This window comes from Nycticebus coucang, chromosome 10 (assembly GCF_027406575.1).
Source record: "Nycticebus coucang isolate mNycCou1 chromosome 10, mNycCou1.pri, whole genome shotgun sequence".
Taxonomy (NCBI): domain Eukaryota; kingdom Metazoa; phylum Chordata; class Mammalia; order Primates; family Lorisidae; genus Nycticebus; species Nycticebus coucang.
In genome coordinates this window covers 77,926,598-77,942,301 of record NC_069789.1, presented here as the reverse complement: position 1 = coordinate 77,942,301, position 15,704 = coordinate 77,926,598, and positions in this window count along the sequence as shown.

The following is a 15,704-nucleotide window of genomic DNA, read 5'->3' as shown; positions in this document are numbered from 1 at the left end:
CAGATATTGAGATCCTTTCCAGCTCTAAATTTTGGTGAGCCTATGTTTGAAGGATCTTGCCATATGGATATTTCCTTCTCACCATCACTCTTGTTGCCCTCTTCCCATCTCTACCCTTATTTGAAAAAAAAAAAAAAAAAAGTCCTTTCAATCGTGGACTTTGTTAATCCACCATTAGAATTATGCTCCTTTGACTTTTGAGGCTCGGGAGACTGGAAAGGCAGAGTTTTGAGTTAAAATGGTGAACTAATACCTTTTACAACAGCCCAGATGGAACTGGAGACCATTCTTCTAAGTGAAAGATTGTAAGAATGGAAAAACAAACACCACCTGTGCCCACTATTAAATTAGAGTGACTAGATCAGCATTTATGTGCACACATGAAAATAACACTCACCAGAAATCAAGGCAGTCGGGAGGGGAGGGGGGTTGAGTAAATTCATACCTAACAGGTATAATGCACGCTATCTGGATGATGGGCATACGTACAACTTTGACTTAAATAGCACAAAAGCAATTTGTGTAACCAAAACGTTTATACCCCTGTCATATTCTGACATAAAATTCAAAAAAGGAAAACATCCTCTTCCTTTTACACTGTCCCAAAGTTTCTACCATGTGTATTTATCACTTTTATATTCAGAAAAAAATATTTTTGAAAAGTTTATTTAAAAATAGGAAATATGTTTTCAGTTAAGACATTGAGTTCAAAATGCATAAAAACCATTTCTAGATTTTAAAAAATTCTATAGACATATGGGAACTGGTTGGGATTTGTTTGGAAAGGCTTCTTAAAGGGAATAATTTTGAATCAAATCTTGACATCAAGTAGAAAAACTTAAGTTTTAGCTCTTCACAGTTGCTCTTCTCTCTTCTCTCTGTCCTCAGGTGGAAGTGGGGAAGAATGTGGAGTATGGATGGCATGTTAGCTGACTTTTGCTGGGTAATAAATTATTTCAAAACTCAGCTACTTAAAACAACACTTTCTGTGGTTCAGAATTTGGAAACAGTTTAGCTGGGTGGTTATGGCTCAGGGTCTCTTACAAGGTTGCTGTAATGACATCAGCCAGGTCTGCCATCATGTGAAGGCTGACTGGGCTCCAGAACCTGCTTCCAAGATGGCTCACTCACATGGCTCTTGGCAGGAGGCCTCAGTTCCTTGTCACATGGGCCTCTTCACATGGCTGCTTAAGCTACCTCATGATAGGACAGCTGGATTCCTATCAAGCTCAGTGTGAATCACCTAAGAAAGAAAAAAGGGCTGAGAAGAGAGAGAAAGAGAGAGAGTGAAAGATAATACTTCAATGCCACTGGCAACTGGCACTTCTGCTTTATTCTATTCATTGGAAGCAAGTCTTTAAGTATAGTTCTTATAACAAGGGGAGAGGAATTAGAATCTACCTTTTTTTTTTTTTTTTTGGTAGAGACAGAGTCTAAATTACTGCCCTTGGTAGAGTGCCGTGGCATCACATGGCTCACAGCAAACTCCAGCTCTTGGGCCTCCGCGATTCTCTTGCCTCAGCCTCCCGAGCAGCTGGGACTACAGGCGCCCACCACAACGCCCGGCTATTTTTTTGTTTTTGTTGCAGTTTGGCCGGGGCTGGGTTTGAACTCGCCACCTTCAGCATATGGGGCTGGCACCCTACTCACTGAGCCACAGGCGCTGCCCAGAATCTACTTTTTTTTTTTTTTTTTAATCAGGCCTTTTATTTTTTATTGTTCAGGATTCATAGAGGGTGCAAAGAATTAGGTTATACTGATTACAGTTGTTAGATAAAGCTCTCTTATAATTGTCTCCTTTTCCAAAGAGATGTGCCATACACCATGACTATTTATGTATTTATTTATTTATTTTTATTGTTTGGGATTCATCAAGGGTACAAAGAATTAGGTTATACTGCTTGCATTTGTTAGGTAAAGTCCCTCTTATAATTGTATCCCTGTAGGTATTTAAAAAAACAATCATCACAGGTGGGATGGGGTGTGATAGTTGAAGGCATTTTAATTTTTATTTAAAGGAGACTAGGTAAGAGTATTAAATACCAGGGCTTGCTTTTACAAAACTGTCAATTATTCAACATGCCTGCCATTATTAGCAGGTTACAGCATGGGGAAGATGGAGGGTAAGGAGATGTGATGAGGAAAATATTTGGAATGTAATGCAATCCATATATATAACTTAAAATTTTCTAGTAACTACATTAAAATATGTAAGCAATATTTGTAATTTAATAATGTATATTTAGCTCAAGATATGCAAAATACCTCTATTTCAATATATAACCAATATACATATTATTGAAGAGATGTCTTACATGCTTTTTCTTTGAACTATCTCTTTGAAATTTGGTGTGTTTTTAGCACCCCTCAATTCAGACTGGTACCACTTCATGAGTTCCGTAGCTACATGTGGCTTGTGGTCCCTGCATTTGACAGGGCAGGTCTAGATAGCTAGGCTTGAAGCTAAGAAAATATCCATCATGCAGATAGTGGGCACAATAAAGGCTTAAGCTGAAGAGTACAGTGATGAGACTTCTGTTTTACAGTTCACTCTGATTGTGTGTGGTGTAGGATGGAACGGGATGGAGTGGGCAACACTAGATGTACACACATAATCAGAAGACTGTTGGGATATTCCATGCAGGAATTGAATAGTGTTGGTTAAACTAAAGATGGAGAGGAGGGTAAGAGGGATAGTAAGGAGGTGGTTTGTACCAGGTCCAGTTACTGAGTGGAGGTGGGGAAGTAGATGGTCAGGAGATAGAGAATCATGGAATGATTCTAAAGGCTTCTGGCTTGAGTTATTGAAAGGATATAAAAAGAAAATACAGGAGATAGAACATTTTGTTTTGACAAAGTGACAACATAAAGTTACAACTGTAGATTTGAAAAAGTTTTGGTTGAGAGATCTGTGGGGGATGAGGTGGAAGAAATGTAACGGATAGTTAGGTGGATAAATCTGGAGCTTAGGGGAGAGATGTAAGCTCCTGGTAGAATAATCACAAAGCTGATTTCTTTTATGTAATATTGCTGTGAAACCACAGGATGCTGTGGACAGTTCCAGCCTGCCCAGTTGCTCTTTGTAGAGGCAGAATTCGCTGAGGAGGAGAGCTCAGGGCCACCTCAGGGAGAAGTCTCTGAGCAGTGGGCACAGGCCTGGGAGTCCTGCTTTCCCTGCCCGGAATGAACAGAGTATTTAGGAGCAGGAGAAATGTCAGAGGAACTACACCAAGCAGGCATCTTAGAGCAAGGCAGGAGTCGGTGGCTTGGCCGGGAAAGCCAGAGAGCCCTGGGCTGCCTCACTGAAGGGACTAGGAGAAGAAAGAAAGGTCTGAATAGTCTAAGGAGCCCTGTGATGACATGGGCCTTGGTCTTTTTGACTAACTCTCTCCTGTAACATGTTTAATGAGCTGAATCTTTTGCTGCTGCTGCTACTAAAGAAGAAGAGAAAGAGGGGAAAGAGGAAGGAGTAGGAGAAGAGGAAGAGAAAGAAGAACAAGGGGAAGAAGAAGAAGTTGTTCAGAATTCCCTGCCTGGCATTTGACTCTTCCTCTTCATTAGTAGAAGTGACGTCATAACGCAAGGGCCCGGCAGACAGTTCACAGGCGTCCATGAGCGCACACGGTACGCGCGCCTGGTCAAAGGGACCCGCTGTTGCTCAGCTCCAGTAGCTTCCTGTGAAGGGGCAACCCAGATCTACTTGCCAGATATTTTTATTTTTGTATGTGAATTTTTTTGCATACAAATTTTTTTGCATGTGAAATTTTTTGGTGAAATAGGAATACTTTTAGCTTCACAAAAAGTCAATTTTATTTAAACCACTGCAAACTAAACAAAACATGTTTGTGGCTCTAATCGGCCCACAGTCTACCAGTTTTTGATCATTCTGAAAGCTTCATTTACGTCACCGTACAGGTCAGGGTTAACCGTGTTATTGTACTTATGTTTCCTGCCATTGCCTCCAGTGTCCATGTTGGGTTTTGTTTGCTTGCGTGCTTGTTTTTGTCCTCTGAGAGAAAATATAATGAGTAAGGCCTATTTGTTGACTGATCTCTTGTTTGGAAGATGAGCAGAGCTATGTGAGGGGCTGAGACCCTTTTCTGTTTTAGGCACTTAAAACAGCAGACCATACAGAAAATGGCATATTGTCTTGCCAGGTTCAGGCTCACAGTTGTGGTAGGAGAGAAGTCACCATAATGCAACTGAGTGTGTTGTGGTGGTGACTCCTCTACTCAGCTGCCAGGTTACTTAATGCACATCCCATATGTAACAGCAGAACGAAACAACTAAGTTGTTCATGAGGGTATTAGGATTCACAAAGGAAAAAAAAAGTTACTCTTTCCACTGCTCAAAATTAAACATTTTTTTAAAAAATGAAGAAGGAATGAGATGAGAGAAAATGCAAGAACACTGGGAAGGGAAAATAGGGGGGAAACGCATGGAATGAAACACATCATGTGTCCCATGGATGATGTGGAGCTCTAGTCTTAGGAAGGCTGGTGACACTTCCTTATCTTGTCTCTCAGTCCTCCTCTCACTTTCCCATCGGTGGGCCAGGGTGCTATTATAGGACATTGGACAGTGCAAATAGATAGGTCACTGCCCACTAAAAGGTCATGCACAGTGTCCGCCCTAAGACTTGTACATGAAGTTTATAGCAATTGTATTCATAATAGCCAGACTGGAAACAACTTGAGTGCCCATAAATGGGTGAAGGGATAAAAAAGCTGTAGAATATCCACACAATGCACTACTACTCAGTAATAAAAAGAACACGCTACTGATCTGTGTCACACCATGAGGGATCACAAAACACTGCAAAACAAGGGAAGTCTGAGCCCAGTGCTGTCATGCTATGCAAATTTATATGAAACTCTGGAAGAAAGCAAATCTAATCTATGGTGGCAAAACAGATTAGAAGTTGCTTGAGGCATAGGGGTAGAAGCATGAAATAAAAATGGCATAAAGAAATTTGGGGGGAGGAGAGATGATGGAAATGATACATATCTTGATTATGATGTTGGTTTCATATGTGGCTATCATTTCAAAACTCAAACTCATCAAACTTAAAATAGATGCATCTAATTTTATGTATATACCTTAGTAGAGCTGATGTAAACCAAAAAGTCAAATACAATGGTGGATTCTCTCTTTCTTCCGTATTGCAGAAGATGTCAATAGACCTGGCTCTCTTTCCTTCTCCTTTCTGCTTCCATGTGGCCTGAATGGGGAGAAAAACCAGGGCCTTCCTGCTTTGGACATGCCCAGCCAACATTTTGCTCTTACCTTGCATGATCAAATATTTCCATCTGTTTGATTTTCTGTCTTAATGGCAGATGAGGTGTGGTGAAATCTTAAAGTTGGGTTTGGACTTGTGGGAACAGAAGGTGTTCCCTCTCTGAGCCTTGGGCTTGCTTACATGTTCCAGGCCAGCTTACAAGGTCTCCCCATTAAGGGCAGGGGACAAACTTTAGCTGAACATGGGACATTTTCTTGGCTTTCCTTTATCATTGTTCTGTGATAGCTTCCTCAGGAACATTTTGGAGAGGGGTGGCTGAGGTTTAGGTTTAGGAATTCCTAAGAACCTTGGGTTAATACCATCTAAATATCATAATTGGCTGCTTTTTAGTTTAATCAGATCCCAGTAATATATTTTTGACGTTGCTTCATTTGCTGGGGTGGGGGTGTGTGTGGGGGGGAGGGGTCTTCCTCATAGAATACTCTCCCAGGCCAATTTCTTCAAGGGTTTTCCCTGCACTCTCTTCTAGTATCATTATAGTTTCATGTCTTAAGTTTAAATCTTTTATCAGTGAGAATCAATTTTTATTAATGGTGAAAGGTGAAGGTCCAGTTTCAGTCTTCTACGGGTCACCAGCCAATTCACCCAGCACCATTTAAGTAGGGAATCTTTCCCTCAATTCATGTTTTTGATAGGCTTATCAAAGATCAAATGATGATAAGTAGCTGGGTTTATCTCTTAGTTCTCTATTCTGTTTCTTACATCTACCTCTCTGTTTTCGTGCCAGTACCATGCTGTTTTGATCACTATAGATTTATAGTATAGCCTGAAGTCTGGTAGCATGATTCCTCCTGCTTCGTTTTTATTTTTGAGTGATGTCTTGGCTATTCAAAGTTTTTTTCTGATTCCATATGAAACTAAGTACTATTTTTTCCAGATATTTAAAGTATAACAGTGGTGCCTTAATAGGAATCGCATTAAATTTGTATATTGCTTTGTGTAGTATGGACATTTTAACAATGTTGATTCTTCGCAGCCATGAGCATGGTATGTTTTTTCATTTGTTAACATCTTTAGCTATTTCCTTTCTCAGAGTTTCATAGTTCTCTTTATAAAGATCTTTTATGTCCTTAGTTAGATAAAGTCCCTCAACCCATGAATGGATTAACAAATTGTGGTATATGTATACCATGGAATATTATGCAGCCATTAAAAAGATGCAGATTTTACCTCTTTTATGTTTACATGTATGGAGCTGGTAAAGTATCTCAAGAATGGAAGAAAAAGTATCCAGTGTACTCAGTACTATTATGAAACCAATATATAATCACACACACTTTCATACAAATGATAAAACACAAATATAGCCTAGAATGACAGAGAGAAGAGGAAGGTGAGAGGAGAGGAAGGAGGTGACCAGGTAGAGGAAGGGTAATTGGTGGGACCTCACTTATTGTGCATATTGCAAGGGTACATGTCAATATATTAAGAGTAGAGTATAAATGTCTAAACACAAATAAGTAAGGTGAAGGCTGTGTTAGCCAGTTTGATGTAAGCATTCCAAATTGTGTATAAAATCAGCACATTGAACCCCATAAATACAGTAATGTACACAGTTATGATCTAACAAAAAAATAAATATCATAATTATTTATGAGTCTTCAGTAGGCATACTATGCACATTCAGGTTTCATTGCCCTTATACATGTGTATACATGGTTCTTTAACCAGGAATGCCATTATCGAATCTCAATTCTTCTTTGCTAGTCAGATAATAACTTTTAAAAATACATCATGATTCATTGTCCCAAATTTTTCCCACATTCAGTCTCAAAGCACATCTATGTATCTCCTGCTCCATGGTGCAAAAGAAAGGGGGGCCAGGCATGGAGGCTCACGCCTGTAATCCTAGCACTCTGGGAGGCCAAGGTGGGTGGATTGCTTGAGCTCACAAGTTGGAGACCAGCCTGAGCAAGAGTGAGACCCTGTCTCTACTAAAAACTAGCTGAATGACATGGCGTAGCTCCAGCTACTCAGGAGGCTGAGGCAAAAGGATTGCCAAGAGTTTCAAGTTGCTATGAGCTATGACACTACAGCACTCTATGCAGGGAGACAAGAGTGAGGCTCTGTCTCAAAAAAATAAAAGAAAAAAGAGGGGAAGGGGGCATAAGTGTGACGCAAGTCTGGCTCACATATTGACTGGCTGCCTACTGAGTGGGTGACTTTGATCAAGTTATTTATCCTCTCTGAGCCCCAGATAGATAGATGTGTTTGTGTGTATGCTTTAAGTAGCATAGGTCCATTTTAAAAAAAGTCAATTTTGGGTGGCTCCTGTGGCTCAAGGAGTAGGGCGCCAGCCCCATATACCGGAGGTGGTGGATTCAAAACCCGCCCTGGCAAAAAAAAAAAAAAACAGACAAAAAAACCCCCTCAATTTAGTAGATACCACATTAGTTTCTATATGTAGATACAAAATAACTAGCAACACCATTGTATTCTCTGCCCTGCAAGAATTTAGGCTATAATTTAGTAGAAATGCTAATGTATGTATAGGAATAACTATAGTGGAAGACAGGGAATGATTGAAACATATTGCTATAAATAATGCTAGAATTACAATATTCTGGCAAAGTCCAGGATAGGAGTTCTTGAGAGGATGGGGGGAGCTTGGACCTTGGTTTCTCATTAAGCCTTCAAACCCATGAATGAATGAACCTCAGTTCTGAAACACCAGGGTCAATTGTGGCATGTGAAGCACCTGCTGACCCTCGGGCACTGACCAACCCTTTAAGCCAGAGCAGGATTTCCTTCTCAGGTTCTTCCCTGATTCTAGAAATGGCTTACATGGAGGCCTCTATGGGCTGCCCCTGGGGCTCTCATTTCTGTAATTACAAAAGAGGGCCCTGCTATCCTTATCCTCTCCAATGGCCCTGAGATTATGAGATGCCTGAGACCTAAGAGACTATTGCGTTTGCTGAGGTTGTTTTTATTCTCTCTTGCTTTTTATTTATTTATTTTTTATTGTTAAATCATAGCTGTGTACATTAGTGCAATCAAGGGGTACAATGTGCTGGTTTCATATACAATCTGAAATATTCTCATCAAACTGTTCAATGTAGCCTTCATGGCATTTTCTTAGTTATTGTATGTAGACATTTGTATTCTGCATTTAGTAAGTTTTGCCTGTACCCATTCTAAGATGCACAGTAGGTGTGGCCCCACCCATTATCCTCCCTCCATCCGAACCTCCCCCCTCCCTTTCCCTTCCCTGGCCCTTCCCCATATTCTTGTGCTATAGTTGGGTTATAGCCTTCATGTGAAAGCTATAAATTAGCTTCATAGTAGGACTGAGTACATTGGATACTTTTTCTTCCATTCTTGAGATACTTTGCTAAGAAGAATATGTTCCAGCTCCATCCATGTAAACATGAAAGAGGTAAAGTCTCCATCTTTCTTTAAGGCTGCATAATATTCCATGGTATACATGTACCACAATTTGCTAGTCCATTCATGGGTCGATGGGCACTGGGCTTCTTCCATGACTTAGCAATTATGAATTAGGCTGCAATAAACATTCTGGTACAGATGTCTTTGTTATATTGTGATTTTTGGTCTTCTGGGTATAAACCTAGTAAAGGAATTATAGGATCGAATGGCAGGTCTATTTTTAGGTCTCTAAGTATTCTCCAAACATCCTTCCAGAAGGAACGTATTAGTGGGCATTCCCACCAGCAGTGTAGAAGTGTGCCCTTTCCTCCACATCCACGCCAACATCTCTGGTTTTGGGATTTTGTTATGTAGGCTACTCTTACTGGGGTTAAGTGATATCTTAGTTTTGATTTGCATTTCTCTGATGATTAAGGATGATGAGCTTTTTTTCATGTGTTTGTAGATCTTGCGTCTGTCTTCTTTAGAAAAGTTTCTCTTCAAGTCCCTTGCCCACCCTGAGATGGGATCACTTGTTCTTTTCTTGCTAATATGTTTGAGTTCTCCGTGGATTCTGGTTATTAAATCTTTATCGGAGGTATAACCTGCAAATATTTTCTCCCATTCTGAGGGCTGTCTGCTTGCTTTACTTACTATCTTTTTGGTTGAGCAGAAGCTTTTTAGTTTGATCAGGTCCCAGTAATGTATTTTTGATACTGCTTCAATTGCCTGGGAAGTCCTCATAAAATATTCACCCAGGCCGATTCCTTCAAGAGTTTTCCCTGCACTTTCTTCAAGTATTTTTATAGTTTCATGTCTTAAGTTTAAATCTTTTATCCAGTGAGAGTCTATCTTAGTTAATGGTGAAAGGTGTGGATCCAGTTTCAGTCTTTTACAGATCGCCAGCCAGTTCACCCAGCACCATTTGCTAAATAGGGAATCTTCCCCACTGAATGTTTTTAATCAGCTTGTCAAAGATCAAATATCCGGTAATAACTGGATTCATCTCTTGGTTCTCTATTCTTTTCCAGACATCTACTTCTCTGTTTTTGGACCAGTACCATGCTGCTTTGATCACTATTGATTTATAGTACAGTCTCAGGTCTGGTAGCATGATTCCTCCAGCTTTGTTTTTATTGCTGAGTAATGTTTTGGCTATTCGAGGTTTTTCTGATTCCATATAAAATGAAGTATTATTTTTTCTAGATCTTTAAAATATGACAATGGAGCTTTAATAGGAATTGCATTAAATTTATATATTGCTTTGGGTAGTATAGACATTTTAACAATGTTGATTCTTCCCAGCCATGAGCATGGTATGTTTTTCCATTTGTTAACATCTTCAGCTACTTCTTTTCTTAAAGTTTCATAGTTCTCTTTATAGAGATCTTTCACGTCCTTTGTTAGGTATACTCCCAAAATTTCATCTTCTTTGACACTACTGTGAAAGGAATAGAGTCCTTGACTGTTTTTTCGGCTTGGCTATTGTTGATATATATAAAGGCTACAGTTTTATGGGTGTTGATTTTGTAGCCTGAGACATTGCTGTATTCCTTGATCACTTCTAAAAGTTTTGTAGTAGAATCCCTAGTGTTTTCCAGATATACGATCATGTCATCTGCGAAGAGTGAAAGTTTGATCTCTTCTGACCCTATTGGATACCCTTGCTCGCCTTTTCTTCCCTAATTGCAAAGGCTAAAACTTCCATTACAATGTTAAAGAGCAATGGAGACAATGGGTAACCTTGCCTGGTTCCTGATCTAAGTGGAAATTATTTCAATTTAACTCCTTTCAATATGATATTGGCCGGGGTTTGCTGTAGATGGCCTCTATTAGTTTAAGAAATGTCCCTTCTATACCAATTTTCTTAAGTGTTCTGACCATGAAAGGGTGCTGGATATTATCAAAAGCTTTTTCTGCATCAATTGAGAGAATCATATGGTCTTTATTTTTTAGTTTGTTTATGTGCTGAAATACATTTATAGATTTACATATACTGAACCAGCCTTGAGAACCTGGGATAAATCCCACTTGGTCATGGTGTATAATTTTTTTGATGTGTTGTTGGATTCTGTTTGTTAGGATCTTATTGAGTATTTTTGCATCAATATTCATTAGTGATATTGGTCTATAATTTTCTTTTCTTGTTGGGTCTTTCCCTGGTTTGGGGATCAAGGTGATGTTTGGTTCGTAGTATGTGTTGGGTAATATTCCTTTTTTTTCTATATTTTGGAAGAGGTTTAGTAATATAGATACTAGTTCTTCTTTAAAGGTTTGGTAGAATTCTGATGTAAAGCCATCTGGTCCTGGGCTTTTCTTTTTAGGGAGATTTTGTATAGTTGATGCTATTTCAGAACTTGATATAGCCCTGTTCAACATTTCCACTTCATTTTGGCTAAGTCTTGGTGGGTGGCATACATCCAGGTATTGGTCGATTTCTTTCAGATTTTCATATTTCTGAGACTAGAGTTTCTTGTAGTATTCATTAAGCATTTTTTGAATTTCTGAGGGGTCTGTTGTTATTTCATCGTTACCATTTCTGATTGATGAAATTAGAGATTTTACTCTTTTTTTCCTGGTTAGGTTGGCCAAAGGTTTGTCTATTTTATTGATCTTTTCAAAAAACCAACTTTTGGATTGATTGATCTATTGTATAATTCTTTTTTTTTTTTCAATTTCAATTAATTCTGCTCTGATTTTGGTTATTTCTTTTCTTCTGCTGGGTTTGGGGTTGGAATGTTCTTCCTTCTCCAGTTGCTTGAGATGTCCCATTAAGTTATTAACTTCCTCTCTTTCTGTTTTCTTGAGGAGGGCTTGCAATGCTATAAATCTCCCTCTTAGGACTACCTTTGCCATATCCCAGAGGTTCTGATAATTCGTGTCTTCATTGTTGTTTTGTTCCAAAAATTTGGTGATTTCCTTCTTAATCTCGTCTATAACCCTTCTATCCTTCAGCATAAGGTTGTTTAGCTTCCATGTTTTTGTATGGGTATGCAGATTACTGTTGTTATTGAGTTCAACTTTTATTCCATGATGGTCTGAGAAGATGCAAGGAATAATTTCTATTTTTTAAAATTTGCTGAGGTTAGATTTGTGGCCTAGGATGTGGTCGATTTTGGAGTATGTTCCATGGGCTGATGAGAAGAATGTGTATTCAGTTTTGTTGGGATGAAATGTTCTGTAGATGTCTGTTAAGTCCAGATGTTGAATGGTTAAGTTTAAATCTAAAATTTATTTTCTTAGCTTCTTTTTGGAGGATCTATCCAGCACTGCTAAAGGGGTGTTAAAATCTCCAACTACTATGGAACAGGAGGAAATCAAGTTGTTCATGTCTGTTAGAGTTTTTCTTATAAAATGAGGTGCATTCTGGTTGGGTGCATAAATATTAATAATTGAAATCTCATCATATTGAGTATTACCTTTAACAAATATGAAGTGTCCATCTTTATCCTTCCTTATTTTGGTTGGTTTAAAGCCTATTGTGTCTGCGAATAGGATTGCAATGCCTGCTTTTTTCTGCTTTCCATTTGCCTGGAGTATAGATGACCATCCCTTCACCTTGAGTCTATATTTGTCTTTTAATGTAAGATGAGATTCTTGTATGCAGCAGATATCTGGCTTGAGTTTTTGTATCCAGTCAGCCAACCTCTGCCTCTTTAGAGGATAATTTAAACCATTCACATTAATTGAGAATATTGATAAGCCGGTGGACATTTTTAATCCTTTTGTGACTGTGGAAGTTGGAATTTGATCAAAATTTTCTGGGTGGGTTTACTTTTGTGGTGGAGGATTATGCTGGTCTTTATGAAGGATAGGTCTGAGAATATCCTGGAGAGCTGGTTTAGTTATGGCAAATTTCTTCAACATGTGAATGTCATTAAAGTATTTAATTTCTCCATCATAAATGAAACTCAGTTTAGCTGGATACAGGATCCTGGGTTGAAATTTATTTTGTTTTAGGAGATTAAAAGTTGATGACCATCCTCTTCTAGCTTGAAAGGTTTGAGTAGAGAGATCTGCAGTTATTCTAATATTCTTCCCCTTGTAGGTGATGGTTTTCTTTCATCTGGCTGCTTTCAGAATTTTCTCCTTCATATTTACTTTAGTGAAAGTGATTATGATGTGTCTAGGGGATGTCTTATTTGGGTTGAGTCATGCTGGAGTTCTGAGACTGTCTGCTATCTGAATTTCAGAATCTCTTGGCATGTCTGGAAAGTTCTCCTTTATAATCTCTTGGAGAAGAGACTGTGCCTTGTGAAGCCACTTCATCGCTTTCGGGGATCCCTATAAGACGAATATTGGTTTTCTTCGAATTATCCCAGAGCTCTCTGAGAGAGTGATCTGTTTTTGCCCTCCATTTCTTTTCCTCTTTGAGAGTTTGGAAGCGTTTGAAGGTTTTGTCTTCAGTGTCAGAAATCCTTTCTTCTGCTTGCTCCATTCTGTTACTAAGGGATTCTACGGTGTTTCTCAGATCTTTGAGGGCTGCAACTTCTTGTCTCAATGTGTCAAAATCTTTGGTCATTTGGTCTTTGAATTCATTGAATTCTTGAGATATCTTTTGGATTACTGCTTGGAATTCCAATTCAATCTTATTTGCTGTCCAGATTCTGAATTCGAATTCTGACATCTCAGCTATTTGTTCTTGCATGAGATCTTGTGCTATGTCTGCCCCATTGATCCTTGGGGGAGTTGATCTACTCTGATTATTCATATTGCCAGAGTTTTTCTGTTGATTTCACCTCATGATTGTTTTTCACCATTGCCTTTGGCTGTCCTCAGAGTTGTGGAGGTGTCTCTCCAAGATTACACCCCAGAAGATCACTCCGTTGTTGCTGGATCTTTGTAGGGAGTGATCTGTGTAGTTTCTCTGGGGCCAGAAGATCACTCTATTGTTGCTGGATCTTTGTAGGGAGTGATCTGTGTAGTTTCTCTGGGGCTGCCCTAGCCAGGGAGTTCTGGTTGTGGAAGCAGCTCTGGAGTGTGACACACTCGGATCCAGCAACAGGGCGGGGGGTGGTGCACACGGTTCTGTGAGTGCCTGGCGCCCAGTGACTTTGGCACAGAGGGCCCAAGGCTCCAGCAGTCTCTGGCCAGGAGAAGGGCTCCGCACAGAGGCAGGGAGGGCTCCTGGCCAGACGAGCAGGGCGGTGTGGAGGCAGGGAGGGTACAGGAGGGAGGACGTGTGGTTGCGCAGCTCCTGCTGTTCCTGTCAGGGTGTGTGGAGGTCCAGTGGGTGTGGGTCGTGGCGCAGCTCTTACTGAGGTCCCTGCGGGTGCCGATCATGGTCATGGCACAGCTCTGATGGAGGTCCAGGCAGGCACTGATCACAGTCGCGGTGCAACTCTTACGGAGGTCCATGTAGCTCTTACAGAGGTCCAGGCGGGCACTGATCCTATTTTCAGGATCTTGTCCAACTAATTGACGAAGTCAATGGCGACCTTGGATAATTAGACTAGCAATCTTTTGGACATAAGTCTGCAATTTCTTGGTAGCTTTATGAGGTAAAAAACACCATTCAATAAAGGCAGATTCTTGTGTTAGTAATCCTTAAGGTCTGAGACTGGAGAGATTCAGTAGACAGTCGACCAGGTTCGGTCAGCCATACCCTGGGGTGGACACGGAGGCAGACACTGCAGATGAAATGAATGATTTATTAAGGGATGGCTGGTGCTTGCTCAGGCACAGCAGCCCTCTCTTGCTTTTTAAATAGTCATTTCTGGGCGGCACCTGTGGATCAAGGAGTAGTGCGCCGGTCCCATATGCTGGAGGTGGTGGGTTCAAACCTAGCCCCGGCAAAAAAATAAAAAATAAAAAATAAATAGTCATTTCTTGGGCAAAGAACAAGAACTTGCAGCTTCTTATTGTTTACTGGAATAAGCCTAGTACCTTTTTAACTTGATTTTATTGCCCCTTTGGCTGTGCAGAGCATTTATCTAAATATAGACTGGTATAACACTATAGACAGGACTGGGATAAGATAAAATTTTCTTTCCGATCAATTTTGTTGCATCTTCTCATGAACACTAGGCACTCTTCTTTTCTCAGAGTGCAAAGAGTGGGCAGCTAAAAGAAATGATATTGAGTTATGGAGCTTTCCAGAGGGGAAGTCAATCACTGCAAGGTCTTCTAAGGTCATGAGGCGCAGGTACTGGGTGCTGGACACTGGCTTTGCCTATGACCTTGGTTGAACCTCATGATGGTCATCAGTGGCAGACACTGCCCTATGGAGGCAGGGTGGTTTAGCCAGAGGGGCACATGCTTCAACAGACCCAGATTGGACCTCCTGCTCTGCCACTTATCTATTCTCATCTATAAAAGAGGCTGATACTAGTAAAACCACCTGATTGGTATAAGGGCTCTTGTGGGGATTAAATGAGATGAATATATTTAAACTATTCAGCACACTTTCAAGAAATAGTAGGTATTATTGTTTTGCAGGTAGATAATTTGTGGCATTAGTATTTCAAATATGAATGTATCTTTAATTTTACTTCTGTGAGAAATAATCTGTATAAATGCAATGCTGATATTAACAAACAGCATCTCTCGCTTCCTTGCAAATCAGATATCAGGCCCTTAATGCCTTCATTCATTCCGGTGAGAAGGTTTCATCACTGAAGGGAGTGCAGTGTAGTGGTTAGAACAGGGCCCTTTGCTGGTTTCCAGGGTTCAAATCCTGACGTGTGAAGTTGCTTAACTTCTCTGGGCCCCGATCCTTTATTTACAACACTGAATTAAAACTTTTTTGTGGGATTTACCTGCTCAGTATAAATCTTCCTATTTGTGGTACAGAAATACTGTGTTTGAGCCTAGGAGACTGTCCCAGACCCTGATGAGGATTCTGTAACATATGTTACATGTACCCTATTACCTCTATTAATTGTGAATTCTGAGTTCCTAAGCTCATCTGGCCTCAAGGGATTTGTGGGGTGTTGAGCTACATTCACTTCATGTAAGTCTCTTACAATCTTTTAGCTAATTATTATCTTCCCTGAAACAATTATCATCGCATTTCACATAAGAGGAAAATAAGACCCAG